This window comes from Bubalus bubalis, chromosome 8 (genome assembly GCF_019923935.1).
Source record: "Bubalus bubalis isolate 160015118507 breed Murrah chromosome 8, NDDB_SH_1, whole genome shotgun sequence".
Classification (NCBI taxonomy): Eukaryota; Metazoa; Chordata; class Mammalia; order Artiodactyla; family Bovidae; genus Bubalus; species Bubalus bubalis.
The window spans coordinates 74,351,192-74,369,149 of record NC_059164.1 but is presented as its reverse complement, the minus strand read 5'-3'; the positions used below and the strand labels follow the sequence as shown (position 1 = coordinate 74,369,149).

Here is a 17,958-nt window from a genome sequence, read left to right as displayed (position 1 = left end):
TTAGGTACACACATGTGATAATCTATTGAGTAGTCTCATAGGTGTTTACAGTCCACCATATGCCAGGGCCAGTGCCAAGTTGCTTCAGCTGTATCTGATTCTTTGTGACACTATGGACTGTAGCCCCGCCAGGCTCCTCTGTCCATGGGATTCTCCTGGAAAGAATACTGGAGTGGGTTGCCATGCCCTCTTCCGGGGGATATTCCTGACCCAGGAATTGAATGTGTGTCTCTTATGTCTCCTGCATTGGCAGGCAGGTTCTTTACCACTAGCACCACCTGGGAAGCCCATCCCCACCATATGAGGGAGTTCTAAAACACCTTTTTCTGGGGAGAAGTCAGTAGATACCTCACAAACAATAATACAGGTAAGTCCCCAGCCCCTCAATGCCCGAGGGCTGACATTCACCACATTATGAACATACCCCATGCTGGACCCAGAAATAGGGCATGATGCCTCCATGGGCACCTGTCACTGCGGCTTCCTTCCATGCCACCTGCTGCCTGTCCTGCCACTCACGTGGGGCCCCAGGAGTGCAGGCATCCCTGATGTCAGTGGGCCTCTTTCCGCCAGGACCTGGGCCTTGGCCTTCAGGAGGACCCGCTCCTGTTTACTTCTCCCAATAGCACAGCCTCCAGTGCCCATAGCCAGGTAGCTGATTCCTTTGGCCAAGGATGTGGCTTCCCTGAGCTGTACATGCCACCAAGGTGGCCTCTGCCAGCTCACTGCTCCTGGCCTCGTGCTTCAGGGTGACAAGTGCCACCACCGGCCACGAGGGATGGATCCAGGGCCTCTCAGGGAGAGTCCATACACTTCCCTCAGCTGGAGGGCTCAGAATAGAGAAGCGTGGCCTTAAAACAAGGAGGCCAGGTGAGAATGGGGACTGTGGCATGTCTGCTGGGGTGTGCACACAGGGAAGGGGAGCATAAGTGCAGAGCGGCCCCAGGACCTGTGCCCAACCCCAGATCTCTTCTTACTGCCTCCAAACCAGGCAAAGCATCCCAGCCAAGGGGTGGGGTGACAGCATGTGCGCCCTGGGTTCCCCACACGAGAACACAGTAGCAGTGTTCCTATGGGGAAATGACACGTGGAGATGAACCCCCTGAGGCAGAGGGCACCTATGGGACAGTCGCTAGTGAAGGATTTTCTTCAAGGAAAAAAGAACTAGGTGGGTCCAAAAAGTGATTTCCACAGGGCTAGACTATGAGATAAAACAGAACCACAGTGATTCTTAGACCAGAGAAGCATAAGCCAGACAGATCACAAGTTAGCACTGCACAAGGCCAGACTGTTGCCACCCTTCTGCCCTCCCACCCTTTTGTGTTGGGCCTGCACAGGGTCCTTGGGGCTGAGTTGGCCTTGGGCAATGGCGCGCCCAGTGGGATCCTGAGATCTCACTGCCTCCCCCATAGAATTCTAGAGGGTGCACAACCACACGCACACACAACCATGTGCACGCACAGCCACGCACACGCACAGCCACGCGCACACACAGCCACGTGCACACATAGCCACATGCCACCCACACCACTCCGCCAGGCCTCTTAGTCCTCCTTGACATCTCACATATCACAGGCACCAAATGCCATAAGACAGATCATTCAGAACCAAAGAATATTCTGGGCCCCTTCCTGGCCCCTACAAGCCTGGGAAGCTGCAGGACAGGGAAGGAGGCATGAGCCTGGAATGTGCTCTCATGCCAAGCCCTGGACGGTACTGGGGGCTGTCAGCATCCTTGAGGAGCTCTGGCCTGATGGGAAAGCCTGGCTGCTGGGCACCGCTGTCTCCAATCTGGTCAGGTCTCATTGCTTCCATTTACTTTTAAGAGAATAACTGTATCTTATAGGTGGTTCAGGCAGAAATATTGAGAGTTTTAAAAGGATATTTGGGATAGCCCCTTAGTCAACTCAGGCCTCAGCTGTACAGAGATGAGAAGGAAACGGACTCTCCCAAGAGCCAATCTTTTTGTCGCCACCAGGCCATCATTAACCGTATGTGGGAAACAAAGCCCTTGGGCCTATGGAGCTAAACCAGCTTGGTCTGTGTTCATAACCTGCACATGTGGACAGCAGCCAGCTAAGGTCCCCCGTGTCAGCCACGTGGGAATCACCCCAGCACATTCAGGTGGGGTCATTGAGGAAAAATCATTATCACAGCAGCTGCAAAGCGAAATGCCAGAAAGTGAGCTCAGCACCTCACACCCATCCCAGTCAGGCCCTGCACCAGCCATCCAGAGAACAATGCTGCAACCCACATCAGGGACTCAGAGAGGAGACTTTGATCCTAACAGACTCAGAGCACCAGCCTGCACTCCTGGCCCAGCCATGTCTTGGCCATGCCCTTCTCTGCATCTCCGTGTGTGTATACTCCTGTGAGCATGTGTGTGTGTGTGTGTATGCATGTGTGTGCGTGTGTACGTGCACACCCATGCAGGCCTGCTGATGTGGGGAGAGGGCCTGTGCCGAGAGGCCTGGTGCTGGATCCATGCCCCATGTGCACCCCCACAGGTGACGCCTCAGCCCCCAGGGCCTGGCTCACCCTTTCTAGGTGGAGAGGAACCTTCAGACCCTGTGAGACAGGCTGCATCCAAGGACAAGGTGAGAGCGCCATGCACTCCAAGAAGCAGGTGCGTCAACTTTGAAACAGAGACCCGTGTGGGGTGAGGGAGGGAGGGGACTTGTGGCACCTCCAGGAGGCCGCAGGCAGGGAAGGAGAGGCGGGAGCTGGCTCCAAGGCACCGTCAGCGCTGACAGTGGAGGGGCGCTTCAGAGGAGGGGACACACCTGCCTCCCGCCCCCCTAAGGTTCCACTGCAGTTTGGCCATCATGCATCTTTCCTTGAGGCCGCCTAACCCCAAAGCAGCCTCAGGGACCATGTGCCAGGGAGTCCACTGGGAGGATGGGGAGCCTAGAGGCAACCCTGGAACTATTCTACGGAGAAAATCCCAAACCCATCAGAGATAACAAGCCCAGAGCAGCCCAAAGCCTTCTCCCAGGTAACCCCACCTGCCTCCGCTCTGTGACACAGAACCACAATTACAGAGTTCAAGGGAAACAAGAGAAATCCTCCTCACATGTCCGTTATACAGATTTACTACCATGAAAACGCAAAAAAATAGCAAGTTGGATTGATTACCTGGGGTTTAAACACCAAATACTGAAGCTGGTGGCTCTGTTTACGGACTGGCACAATGCCTGACAACAGGCTAAAAGGACAGTAACGCAATGAACCGTCACTCAAAAGAACAGAAAAATTTCATTTGTAAACTCTGGTAAGAGACCAGAAAACAAAAGGGGATGACTCAAGCTACTGACACTACAGGACAGAAGGAAAATAAGTCATGAGCCACTCACGGCTGCCCCCCTCCTAAGACTAACTTTGCTCTTTCTGGAAAAATTTCTCATGAGCATATAGCTGTGTAAATACGTTCCATCCCAGTCCAGTGAGGGTAAGGGGAAACTCAGGTTAAGATGGGGAATTCCATGATTTAACTTTGGAAACTCCCGAAAGAAGGTTTCATTTTGGGTTTTTGTTTGTTTGCTTTGCTTCAGTTTAATCGGCATGAGAAGGATCAACGCGGACTCACCTCGGCATGAAATCCCTCGACCTTCAATAATCTGTTTGCAAACCCCACAGACTCTGGCTTTTTTAAAGGCCTTGTTCTTAAAACTGTGCAGACTCGCAGTTACTTCTTCTGGCTGAAAAAGTAAAGGGAGAGAGTGTCAGCGCTTCCATTGATAGTGCGTTTGCTCTTCCTTTTCCCTTTCAAGAGATAATAAATCCAGCCGAGTTGGTGAAGAGCTGAAACAGGAACTTGACCAGGCCAACAGAGCAGAACAAGACAGCACCTTGCCAAGGCTGGGATCCCGGGAGCCTGGGATACCCCATCGGCACGCTTAGTGCCAGAGCCCTAGTGATGGCCCACATGCGCCCACCTCACAATCCCCTGGGTGGAGGGCTTAGGCGATAGTGTATCAGCTTCCAGACTGCAGGCTTACAGCCACCACTTCTGTGACAAAAGAATCCACGTGCATGCCTAGAGTCTTAATGCTTTTTTCTAGGGAAGACACAATCAGCAAACAGCATGATTATAGCAGAGGACACCAACTCACTGGCCTTCCTGGCCCCTTAGCCTCTCTGAACTCATGTACTAGTGGAGAAGCTGTCATCAGACCACGGTGACAGGACAGGCGGTTCCTCTTTAAACCTGGTACAGCATCGAATCCATTACACACACAGGCACGGCAAGGAGAGGGACCACTTAGCCACCATTTCCATGTTTGTAGTGTCAAGCAAGGCTCACAGCTATGGCTGAGGATCTTATAAAAATTCAATTTGCCTTTGAAACTAAACACCAATCATATTCCCATTTTCTGATATGTGACAGAGCATTCTAACATAACCAATATCCGCATGGACTCTCAGAGGCCATTACTCACACCAGAATAGCTAAAATTCATTGAGAAGAAGTGTTACCGAGAATGGAGACAAATGGTACAGCTACTTTGGAAAGCAGCTTGACAAATTTCTTAACACATATTTTTAAATCTACACCAATCTTACGACTCAGCAATTCCACTCCTGCTGCCGCTAAGTCGCTTCGATCGTGTCCGACTCTGTGCTACCCCATAGATGGCAGCCCATCAGGCTCTCCCGTCCCTGGGATTCTCCAGGCAAGAACAATGGAGTGGGTTGCCATTTCCTTCTCCAATGCATGAAAGTGAAAAGTGGAAGTGAAGTCACTCAGTCGCGTCCGACTCTGTGCAACCCCATGGACAGCAGCCTACGAGGCTCCTCCATCCATGGGATTTTCCAGGTAAGAGTACTGGAGAGTGGTGCCATTGCCTTCTCCGAATTCCACTCCTACAGACACTTAAAAAATATGTCTGCAAAGACATGTGTGAGAATGATCAGAGCTACCTTTTTAAAAAGTGCCCCTAACAGGAAGTAACCCAGATGCCCATCACAAGGAACCTGGACAAACAAACCATGGTATATTCATAAAATGGATACATATCATATATCCAAATATTTGCTTGGGTATACACAAGAGTAAGCTACTAATACATGCAACATCATGGGTGAACATCAAAAGCATTATCAGGCTGAATGAAAGAAGTCAGATATGAGCACACAGTGACTGATGAAAAGGCAAATGAACCTATCCAGTTCCTCAGAGGCAGGAAAAAATGAGGTGAGCTCTATAACTGTCTCCAAATTCCTACATGGAGAAAGATATCAGGATGCAGAGAGGGAGGGGGGAGCTAGTATACCACATGGGTTGAAGGAAAGGAGTTAAGAATTCAAGCTGAATAAGCCAGCAAGAAAGAGTTCACTAAGGAGAGCACTGGAGAAGAGAGAGCTGCAAAGAACTCTTAAGATCTTCAGAAGGGCCCTCGGAAGCATTCAGCCCAGTACCGAAGAGCATGTGTGTATGCACACCTGTTTGAGGAAGATACTCAAGGCTGGGGAAAAAACCACCATTTAAGGAAACAGCGCTCACACAGAGCCGAAAATAGTCCTTCTTCCCACCGCCAGACCAGGAAAACCCAAGATTCAGGGAATATTGCATAGAAAACAGGAGGATCTTGCCTCAAAAGTGAGGAATGATTAACTATAAACTGAGCACTGCTCCTGGTCTCTCCAAGTAATTTAGCTGCATTTCAGAACAAAGCTCAAGAATATCTGTAGAAATAAAAAAATACCCAACATCCAGTAAGGTAAAATTCACCATGCCTGGTACCCAATCAAAAATTATCAGGCATGGGACTTCCCTAGTGGTTCAGCAGCTATGACTCCATGCTCCCAGTGCAGGGGCCCTGGTCAGAGAACTAGATCCCACATGCTGCAACTAAGGATCCCAACACCACAACTAAGGATCCCAACACCACAACCAGGACCTGGTGCAGCTGAATAAAAACAAATAAACACTTTTTTTTTAATTATCAGGCATGCAAAGCAACAGGAAAGCATAACCCATAATGAGAATAATCAGTCAATTGAAAGTGACCCTGAACTGACGAGAATAAGCACACAAGATATTAACAGAGTATTATAACTATATTCCATTTGTTCAAAAAGGTAGGTAAGAAAAGATCCAAAACAAACATTTACAGAAGCAAATGCAAATAGCTGAGATATTAAAATATTGAATATTTTAATATTTAAATTAAACATTAAAACACTGGATAAAATTATTAACAGATCAGACACTGCAATAGAACAGATTAGTGAATTTGAAGACATCACCATGGAAACTTACCAAAATAAAGCACAGAAAGAAAAGACAACCTATGTAAATAAACAGATAGATAACAAACAAAAAGAGTATCCGTGAACTGTGGGACTTTTAGCAGCTTATAAGCCCCTGAAAGAAAATGGGTGGGTGGAGGGAGGTTTGAAGAGATAATGGCTGAAACTTCCAAAACGTGAGGAAACTATAAACCCATTGATCCAAGAAACTCAAAAAAATCTCAAGCACAAAAAAATGTGACAGAAACGACATAAGGCACATGAAAACCAAATTGCTCAAACCCAGTTAGAAAAAGACAGTCTTAAACAAAACTGCAAAAGACTCACAAATACAGAAAACAAACTTATGGGTACCAAAGAAGTATGGAGGAAAGGGAGGGATAAATTAGGAGTAGGGATTAATAAACTAGTATAATTAAAACAGATAGGCAACAAGGATTTACTGTACAGCACACAGAAGTATATTCAATATCTTACATTAACCTATAATGGAAAATAATCTAGAAAGAAATATATATATATAAACTAATCACTTGCTGTACACCTGAAACTAACACAACACTCTAAATCAACTATACTTTAACTGGAAAAAAAAGAGATCTTAAAAGCAGCCAGGGAGGCAGGGGAGCACAAATTACACTCACGGGATTAAGCATTAAAATAACAGTAGATTTCTCATTCAAAAAAAAGCAAGTGAAAACACGGTGTAGCAATATAAAGTACTAAGAAAAAACTGACCAATCCAGCAAAAGCACACTTCAAAAATGACAGTGAATTAAAAACTTCCTAGAATATACAAAAGCTGCAATAATTTATCACTAACTGACACATACTACAAGACATGTTAAAGATAGTCTGAGCAAAAGGAAAATAATATTAGATGGAAATATAGCTTTAAACAAAAGAATGAAGACCACTAGAAATGATTAATTACATGGACAAATATGTAAGGCCTTTTACTTATTACTTAAAACTCATCAGAAGATAATTAACTATCAAATAAAACCTAATAATGATACAATGTGAGGTTTAACATAAGTAGAAGTAAAATTTATGATAAAACAGCACAAAGCTCAGGAAAGGAGAAATGGTAGGTAGTATGAAATTAAAAGACGCTTACTCCTTGGAAGGAAAGTTATATCCAACTTAGATAGCATATTCAAAAACAGAGACATTACTTTGCCAACAAAGGTCCATCTAGTCAAGGCTATGGTTTTTCCAGTGGTCATGTATGGATGTGAAAGTTGGACTGTGAAGTAGGCTGAGTGCCAAAGAATTGATGCTTTTGAACTGTGGTGTTGGAGAAGACTCTTGAGAGTCCCTTGGACTGTAAGGAGATCCAACCAGTCCATTCTGAAGGAGATCAGCCCTGGGATTTCTTTGGAAGGAATGATGCTGAAGCTGAAACTCCAGTACTTTGGCCACCTCATGCGAAGAGTTGACTCATTGGAAAAGACTCTGATGCTGGGAGGGATTGGGGGCAGGAGGAGAAGGGGACGACAGAGGATGAGATGGCTGGATGGCATCACCGACTCGATGGACGTGAGTCTGAGTGAACTCCGGGAGTTGGTGATGGACAAGGAGGCCTGGCGTGCTGCGATTCATGGGGTCGCGAAGAGTTGGACACGACTGAGCGACTGAATGAACTGAACTGATACCACTGTAAGGCTCTCATAATACACACGAAGCAATACACTATCACTTGAAGGCAGACTGAGACAAGCTAAAAATCTATAACATAAACCTAAAGCAACAACTAAAATAATGAGTTGTAGGTAATAAATACAACAAAAAAGAGAAAACAAAATTATGTTAAAATGGCAAGAAAAGAGAAAAAGCAGTAATAAAGAACACATAAGAGAAATGGAAAACAAGCAGCAAGATGATAGATTTAAACCTCAATATATTAGGAATCATATTAAACAGTTTAAACATCTCATTAAAGGCAGGGATTGTCAAATTATATATTTTTTTAAAGTATAGAAAAATATACAATGTTAGTGTTAAAGAAAAGCTGAAATGACTATATTAATAACAAAGTAGATTCCAGATTAAAGAATATTCCCAGTGATATCCATCTGAGCCGCCAGGGAAGCCCCAATGACATAGAGAAGCACTACATAATGATAAAAGGGTAGAAACATCAAGAGAACATAACAAAGTTACACATTTAATAACAAAATTCTCAAAATATATGAAATGAGAACTGACAGAATTGCAATGAGAAATAGGCAAACATAGAAATTTCATTACCCCACACTGAATTGTGTCCCCACCAAATCCATATATTGAAGCTTTAACCTCCAATGTAACTAACTATGTTTGAGGTTAGGGCCTTCAAAGAGATAATCAAGGTAAAATGAGGCCATAAGGGTAGGGACCTAATCCAACAGGGCCGGTGTCCTTATATAAAGAAAAGGGGATACTAGGAAAGCTTGGCACACAGAGGAAAGTCCATGTGAGGACGTGGTGAGAAGGTGGCCACACAAACTAAGAAAAGAGGGAGGAGGCCTTGGGAAAATCCAAGCTTGTCAATACCTTGATCTTGGACTTCCAACCTCCTGAACTATAAAAAAATAAACTGCTGTTGTTTACGACACCTAGTCTGTGTTATTTCATTATGGCAGTCCTAGCAAACTAATATAGCCTTTCTCAATAATTAATATTATTTTTAGAAATAATGGATAATTATTGCAGAAAATAAGAAAGGATACATAAGCTTTGAACAATATTATCAATATCTTGACCTAACTGACATTACAGAACATTTGACCTAACAGCGGCGGAATACACACTCTTTTCAAATGCATATGGAATATTTAGTAGACAAGTCTAAGAAAATTTTAAATTATTCAAGTTGTACTAAATATGTTCTCTGACCACAATGGGATTAAATTAGGAATCAGAAACAGAAAGATTTTAGTAAAATCCCCTAAAGTATTTGGACATCAAATAACACACTTCTAAATAGTGTATAGATTAATACACCACGGCAAGGTACTGCTATTACAAACTTGTTTACATGTCTGTTTCTGCTTTTTTCAAGAGACCATATACTTTTTGATAGTAGGGCTCCTGAACTCAGTGCTTACAAAAGAGGAATGAAGATACTACTATCATGAAGTCCATGACATTGGCAGGGCCCTTCTGTGCTATAAATAATCAACAATGTTCTACATGGAGAGCATAGGATGCAAGCTCAAGACCCCGTAGCCAAGGGATAAGGAATATGGGCTCAGATCCAGTCTCCCCCCAGGCCTCATGCTCACACAGGAGTAGACATTCAAGTAGCTGACACACACAGCCTCTATCATAATCCCCCAGCTGGCACACACTTTTCCTCCCTTATATTTCAGTTATTTGTTTATAGCCGTCTCTTTTGTGTAATTTCCTACAGGCAGGACACCAGGCTCTTATCTATTTTTCTTCCAAGGCCCTGCACAGTGCCTGGTACCCTCAATTAATACTTGTCAACTGAATGAATTGGCTGTATTCTGTGAGCCAACAGGGGATACTGTGACGTTTTTATTCCTTACAAATACCTTTATTACAACCAGGGAGAAAGAGGCACTGTGTTCCTGTGGTTTTCCTGCCGGCTGGGCCACAGTTAGAAACCTGGAGGAAGGAAACAGCAGAGGTGCTGTGTGGAGGCCGAAGCCATTTCAGTGGCTGGATGGTGGAGGAATTCATTTCAGATAGTGTAATAACATCTGCTCACGCTTCATCTGTACATAACATCTCCATTGTGAAGTGAGCCTAGACGGGATTAGGCTGCCTTTGTTTTCACCTGATACTGTGCTTTCATTTCTCCCAAAGAGGCGGGCCCATTGAGCGCACGGGGAACAGGGGAGGCCGAAATGCTGAAGCATTTAGCAGACTCAATTCAGGAATCTAAATTGCATTTAATTGTTAGGAGCAGACAGTGGGAAGGGTAGAGAGCAAGGCTGCCAGTTCCACAAGGACTCCCTGAGGGGTTCAGGGTAATTAGTGCTGGTCTTGATGGTGAGGTCTCTTTTTAGAAAGAAAAATCTCTGAAAAACTGAGCGAGGAAGTGCTCCACAGGCATGCAGCAGGGTAACCTTTTGCTCTGCTCTGCGAAAATGCAAAACCTCACAGTCCTCTCGGTTCAGTTCTCTCGGCTAATGTTGCAGTGGCAACAGTTACCCCCACAAAGCCTAAACCAACACAATCCAAGCCTCTTTTCCTTTCAGGAGAGAGGATTTAGGTGAGTGTTTTCCTACCTAGGAAACCTTCAGTAGCATTCGAGGGGGGCTGATGCACTCAGCAAAATCACCAAGCAACTTGACTCTGAAGTTAAACACCACAACTTCCTGCGTGAAGAAAGCGAGCCCCAAACCTCTGGAGTAATCCTGCCCAGAGATGCCTCCACCCAGCCAAAGGACCCAGAGCACAGGGACATCCTCTGCCTTCCACACAGGGTCCCCAAGTTTCTCAGGAGTAGCATTTGATTGTTAAACTAAAAATCAGAATGAGTACAATTCAAAGTGATGTCAAGTGGCTGACATTCTGACAACTTCTCACGCCTCAGAACTTTCATAAGTTTCCAGTAAAACGAATGCAATAAATGCCTAATTATTAGACTCAGAGACGGGATTGCTGAACCTAGTAGGGAGCCGCCTGTGCATCTACTCAGTTTAAGTCAAGCGCCATGGGAGACAGTCCCAGGACCAAGCGCTGTAACACGGCCCTGGGGAACTTGCACTTCTGCAACAACGCTAGAGCATCCTCACACACCCAGAGTTACAGCACCCTTTTCCTTGGCAAAGAAACACAAGCTAGAAGGGCGTCCGTGAAACTGCCAATGTCCTGCTTCCATTCCAGTAAAGGAGTCCAGGGAAGTGTGTTCAAGACGGAGCTGGATTCGAAAATTAAGAGCAAAGCTGTCTCCCACTTCACGTGGGCTCACCAGGGCGCCGGCCTCCCACCAAGCAAAGCTCTGCTTTCCCTCGCTCGTTCTTTCCTGCTCAAGTAACACGCGCACAGACGAACACACACGAGACACGCGTACATAGACAAGGACACGCGCGCACTCGTGGACATACGGGCACGCGCAGTGACCAGGGCAAAACCACGAACAGGCACGCGCAGACAAGAGCGCAAGGGCACACTGGCGCGCAGACCGGGGTACGCGGGCAAACACAAGCACAGGCGTGCACCAACCCAAAAGTGCTTCCACTCCCAGGGCTTCCATCCTGTCCCAGCTCCCAGTTCCCGCCGCGCCGGGGTCCCGGTTCCCTGCGCCCCTCCCCCTCGCAGAACGCCCACTCACCTGGCGCCGGTGCCGGCGAGCCCGCGCCCCGCGCGCGCACCCTCCAGGCGGCCCCGGGGTCAGGGCGCGCAGCCGCATGGCCGTCCGGGCCACCGCCGAGGGCCGGGCCGGGCGAGGAAGGGCGAGGCAGGCGCGGACCTCTCCCGGGTGGTGATGCCCGGCAGGTATGCCTCCTGGGCCCCTGTGTCTGGGAGTCCCAGAAGTTCGACCCCTGGAGCCCTGAAATGAAGCGGTCGCCAATTCCAAGTCCACTCGGTCGTCAGGAGTCAGATGCCGCGAACAAAAGCCAGACGAAAGAGCGCACGGCCCCCCCGGCGCCCCTCCATCTGACACAAATTAGCGCTCCCTTCCCCCCGCCCCAGACCGCAGCTCCGGAGAAGAGGAAAAAGGTTTCTCAGCCAAACCCAGAAAAAGTGGCGAGGAAACGCCTCCTAGGACAGGGGTGGGGGGCTAACCCTCCATCGCCCTCCAACGCCCTTGGCCCTCCCACTGGATTACCCCCGCCTTTGGCTGGAGTACAGCTTGACTAGGATTTCAGACCTCTCCAAGAATGCAGACCCAGGGACTTAAAATCAAAAGCGTCAGGCTCTCTGGCTTTCGGGATTTTAAATCTTGTATACTGTCCAGTAAACTTGCATCTGTAATGGTCAGTATCACCGGTAATCTATACTGCTAGGCAACAGTGGCTTTGGAGTGGAAAGAAGGAAAACTCTAATACAGAAAGGTTGTCTTTCCAATTTGCCTCTTCAACTAAGAAAAACAAGGAGCAGCCCTGCCAAAGTGGGATGAGAAGCAGGTAGAGGTTCCAGCAAGCACAAAGGAAATGACCATGGGGCCTTCTGTACCTGGGGTCTGGGATCCACAGCACCCTTCCCTCTCCTTACTATCCAGAGAGCCATCCAGCTCCCAGCAAATCACATCTGAGTTCCCTCTCTGGGTCCATGATTTTAGAAGGAAATTTAAAACTGTTTTTAACTTATTTTAAGACGATAAAGGTGACTGGGATGGTGGGGACAGGGTCTCACATGAAGAGGAAGCTAGACACCTGGAAAGGGGAAGAGTCCCTTAGCCTGAAGCACAGCCCAGAGGGGGAAGGTGGGCCTGATCCACAGACAGATGGCCCTTTGCCTGCCAGACCCCACAAGACTGAGTCGTCTTGGGCAGGGCTTGTGGACCAGTGGCTCTTAGCTCTCCACCATGAGAAGCTCTGGCAACATTCCTGGAAAGGGGTCCCTTGACAGTGGACTTGTTCAGCTGAGGCCACCTTCTCCCTTCTGTAGGGTCCCGTAGAGGAGGCCGGTGCAGAGGAGCACGTGGCCCAGGGAGCTGGATGGTCTCAGACCTGCCGGCTCGCTGTGTGCATAGCAGCGCCGGGTGTTCCAGTGGCTCAGCCTGCCTCGTGCCCAGCCCAGGGTGCAGCAGAACTGATGCCCTGTGTTGGTCTAACGCTCTGACTTCAGATCTTCAACTCCGCTTGCAACTCCAAATGTCTTAGCTTTGGAGAGCAGTCTGGGTGGGCTAGACCCCGGGCCTTTATGGTTAACACATGTGCAAATTCCAGCCATCAATTCAAAGGCCGACATTAACCTCTCAGGTTCTGGCACCAAATACCCATCTTTCCATTTCTGGGGGTGGAATAGCAAAGCTGCTCTTTGACTTTCAACCACACACCAAAAAAAAAAAACCAGAAACACATCATTCTGGCTTCTCACCTGGCAGCCACCCATTCATTCTCATTTCGCCTTCATCCTTCAAATAAGAGTATATTCATCTGTCTCTATAGTCATTCATTCATTTGTTAATTTATTTTCTAGATTCATTCATCATTATTCACTTTTTCTATAAAGGAGTCAAACTTTAGTTTTTGTAAACACCTCTCAGCTCTATTTCTTCATACACATCCTTCACCCGCATATGACTGCAGGATCCCTAAGAACACACATCTGTATCAGATTTGAGTCCCCACCATCGAGAACAAGACGGAGCCCAGAGCTGTGCCTACAGGCTCAGCTAGAAGCACACTCTTCTGCTGTCTGAGGGCACGCAAGGCAAGCATTTTCCCAGGAATCAGCCAGATCTATCACCAGTCTCACCCATGGAACCAGCAGGAGGAACCTCAATCCTAGCAAACAGGTAACTTTCAACATGATAAAGCTCCTTGAACTCATGGACAGGGCTGCACACTCTATGGGGCCCTTGGTAATGATGGTCCTGAGCACCAGTGCACCTAGGCCCACGGTTGCAAGGTTGGAAGACAAACGGATGTTTTCATAGGGACACCTGAATCTCCTCTGATTCAATTAAAAAATACATCATTCAGAAAATTCCCACACTTTATTATTAATAATAAATACATGCATGCAATCACACCTCATGGATTATAGCACAGTGGGCTATCACAACTCAGTGAGAATCAGGGATCACAGAGAGTCCACTGAAGTCCAGAACACCGGAGCCCAAGTGAACTTCCCAAACACAAACCTGCCAGGACTCCCCGCTTTGCCTCCTGGCCCCCTCTCCAGTCCCTTTTCCCCCTAGCTTCCCACACCACCCCTCTGAGGCAAGCCGAAGCATGAGGGTTTGGGACCAGCTCAGCCTAGGGACCAAGCCAGCCACTCCAGCCTTGCCAGACTCACCCCACTGTTGTGCTGCGAGCCTAGCCTGCCCCTGGTGAAGTGACAATCCTCCTTGCTTCTTGCTGGCCTGACATCTGCTTCTGAATTCTGGCTGTATTGAGTCCCCAACAACAAAGGAGGTTCTTCCTGTACAAGATGGACTTCCGGGGGCCCGGGTCCAAACTTTGAGGGTAAAGCTCCAATACCAGGCCTCGGGGCTGTATCACCAACCCAGACTGGGAAGCCAGACTGGACTGGGGACATGAGCTCAGCAGTGAGTCCAACTCTAAGACAAGATGTGAGGTTGGCCCATCCAGGATCTCATCTAACTGAATGGAGGCTACTCCCATAGGCCATCCCAGAATGCTGATGAGCAGCCTGTGTGCCTGGCATCAGGCACACACATGACTCCCCTTTACCCAACGGTGGAAATGTCTGTATGTGGCATTATGAGGGGGCACTGAGCCCTCTCATGGGACTTCAGGGAAAACAGATGACAGGTGGGCTGAGACCTAGGAGAGAGGGACATTTTTGAGACAGGAAAATAACCAGGGGACCATAAAGCAGGGTGTTTACGTGAACAGAAGCACAGCATGCATTTGGGGCATGGATGGCAGACAGGCAGAGTCTGCATCCTAAGAGCAGGCGTGGAGAGGAAGGGGGCCCCACAAAGCAAGCCAAGGCCCGACCCTGAGGGCAGCGGGAGTCTCTGGAAGTGAGAGAGGAGGAACCACGTGAACATACTGTGTCCTGGGACCACTTGGTGAAGAAGGAGTTTACTAACACAGAAAGGGAGAACATTTCAGTGAAAGCCGTGCTGTGGGACTGGAGTCAGATGCTGGTGTAACTCATGTTTTCACGGCAGAGACACAGATACAGAAATGAAAACTAATGCAAATGTGCACATGCACACACACACCCATGCAGAGGCATGCACCCATACACACAGAGGCACATATAAACTCCCTACACTCCCCAGCTCTGTCTGTGGTGGGGGAGGGGGCGCCTAAAGAAGCCCCCAGGAGTAGTGGTTACATGCAGCACCCACGTCTCTGTTTCCCAGTAAAAGAAATCAGGGCTCCCCGGAGACGTGGCTGATTTCAGATCTGAGTCAGGGATGGTACAAACGTCAAAAGGTAAAGGAATGCTTCCAGAATGGTGGGGCTGCATGACCAGGGGGCTGAGTTGGCCTGCAGAGGCTGTCCTGGCCAGATCTGGGACAACCTGAACATCGAAATAGTGATAATAGTGGATTGTGTGTATGTGTGTGTGTGTGTGTGTGTGTGTGTGTGTGTATGTGTGTTAGTCACTCAGTTGTGTCCAACTCTGCAACTCCATGGACTGAAGCCGGCCAGGCTCCTCTGTCCATGGGATTCTCCAGGCAAGAATACTGGAGTGGGTAGCCATTCCCTACTTCAAGGGATCGTCCCGACCCAGGGATCGAACTCAGGTCTCTGGCATTGCAGGCAGATTTTTTATCATCTGAGCCACCAGGGAAGCCCCTAGCCCCTCCAGAAATCCCATTTCTGCAGAGATGTCATCCCTAGCTGTTGGCAACCAGCAGAGGCTTTGGGAAGTTTAACCTAGTAAGCAATGCTCCACTGTCACAGCAGAGCAGACCTCCTATGGGTGGTCCCAAACCCAAGTTATTTCCCCAGGTCAGATGTGAGGATAGAGGCATCTCATTTGGCCTGTCCCTTCTGCTAGAGCATCCAGACAGCCCTCCTGTGCGCCTGGGAACTGGCCCCTACAGGGAGGGTGTGGTTGGAAAGGAGACACTTTGGCCCCTTGATGTGAAGAGCCAACTGATTGGAAAAGACCTTGATGCTGGGAAAGATTGAGGGCAAGAGGAGAAGGGGGCAACAGAAGATGAGATGGTTGGATAGCATCACTGAATCAATGGACATGAGTTTGAGGAAGCTCTGGGAGATAGCGAAGGACTGGGAAGCCTGGTGTGCTACAGTCCATGGGGTCAAGAAGAGTTGGACACAATTTATCAACTGAACAGTGACTCCTGCTAAGAGGGGTCCCTGCACAGCCAGAAGAGTTTGGAGGACTAAGGTGAGAGGCCCCAAGTAGATAATGAGGAGAAAAATCAGTTTCTGAGAAAGATGGGGTATTTTCAACAATATGAAGTGAAGTGAAGTGAAAGTCGCTCAGTCGTGTCTGACTCTTTGCAACTGGAGTGGGTAGCCTTTCCCTTCTCCAGGGGAGCTTCCCAACCCAGGGATCGAACATAGGTCTCCCGCATTGCAGGCAAATTCTTTACCAGCTGACACTGGGGAAACCCAAGAATACTGGAATAGTTAACCTATCCCTTCTCCAGCCAATCTTCCTGACCCAGGAATTGAACTGGGGTCTCCTGCATTGCAGGTGGATTCTTTACCAACTGAGCTATCAGGGAAGCCCTCAATATGAACAAGTTTTAACTATTTCTGAATTTTTTTTTTTAAAGCAGACATTGCTTCTATTTATCATCGCCACTATGAATCTGTATCTGTAGTCCCAGGATGGGTGTGAGGCAGGCATGACTGGGTCTCATCTTGCTGTGGGGAAGGTAGGACTTTGGGGTGACTCCCCCATACCTGGGTCACCCTCAAACTCAGTGAGGCCATGATGGAGCTGGGATTGCACCCAACCCCATCAACGTGTTCTCAAAGAGAGTTTAATAATTAAAATCTCTGATTTAAATTCCAACAAAAGCAATTTTCCCAGCCTGGTATGATGCTCCTGACTTGAAGTAATCTCTCCTTCACCCAGATCATTCTCCAAGATGCTTCCAGCACATGAAAAGAGCATTTCCTGTAAATAACAATGCTTGTTGCAACTCAGAAAAAAGACAGCAAAATCTCCATCCAGGCCCAGAGAGCAGGAATCAGCGTCCACCGGAGGAAGACACTGTCTGTCCAGGTCAGACAGAAGCCACACTGCCTGGGCCCTGCCCCATCACAGGCTTTCTCCGTGTGTCCCCAGGCCCCACCCCCACACACAATAAACCATGTGTGTCCTCCAGGATCCCAGGCTGTGCTGGATACACATTACTGGAGGAATGAATGACTATAAATCAATAAAGACAGATGCCAGGTTTTAAGGCAGTGGTCACTAGAGGCCACACCCCGTGGTCACACCTGGGTTGGGCCTTGGAACTTGTGGCCTCATGTCTGCTGCCCTTTGATTTCTGATTAGCTGATTGACAATGATTCACAGCACCATTCACCCACCTTCCATTCTTTCCCCATAGTTCACTGTGTGGGAGGGACAGAGTTGATAAAGCCTGAAGAGGAAAGTGGTCCCAGTGATGAGAAAGGTTGGGGTGGGGGGCACTGGGAGCCAGACTCAAGATCTGACTTGACTGTGGAGAAAATGGGGAGTCAGAGGTTTACTAGCAAAGGGGCAGGAGGGGGCAGAGGGTGGGGGATGGGAGGGGGCAGACCTCCTGCAAAATAGGCCAGCAGAGTGGGGACGGGTGTTTCAACCAGGACCTTAGCGGTGGTGGCAACAGGAAGAATGGGCGCTGACTCCAGGGGGGTCACGACCACCAAAGATGGGCTGGGAATTAAGGGAGAAAGATCTGGTTTGGTAGACCAAACTGAGACCAGGACTTTCAGAGATTGTCAGCACTCACTGGAGGAAGGGGGCTTCAAATCTTTCATTGCTGGCATGATTTTGCTACAGTCTCAGGTGGGGTAGGTGGGGGTGGACCCCTGTACGCACAGGTGCGAGGCTCTGCTCACTAGCTCTCCAGTCTCCTCTATCACAAGTGCAGGGGCTTGTTCAATCAGCTGACCAAGTTCACTGTAC

The 17,958-nt window shown here is 48.1% G+C and overlaps 1 protein-coding gene across 7 annotated transcripts in view; it reads right to left on the bottom strand.

The window, feature by feature from the left end:
• TNS3 (tensin 3) overlaps positions 1–17,958 on the bottom strand; it is a 222,572-nt gene that overhangs the window by 173,989 nt on the left and 30,625 nt on the right. For 6 of the 7 annotated variants that reach the window (XM_025291331.3, XM_045166422.1, XM_045166423.1 and 3 more), the window contains one exon: positions 3,587–3,698. The exons of the other annotated variant lie outside the window; for it this stretch is intronic. The gene's annotated coding sequence lies outside the window, so the exon portion shown is untranslated. Of the gene's footprint in view, positions 1–3,586; positions 3,699–17,958 lie in introns of those variants that run through there. 7 annotated transcript variants of the gene reach the window in all.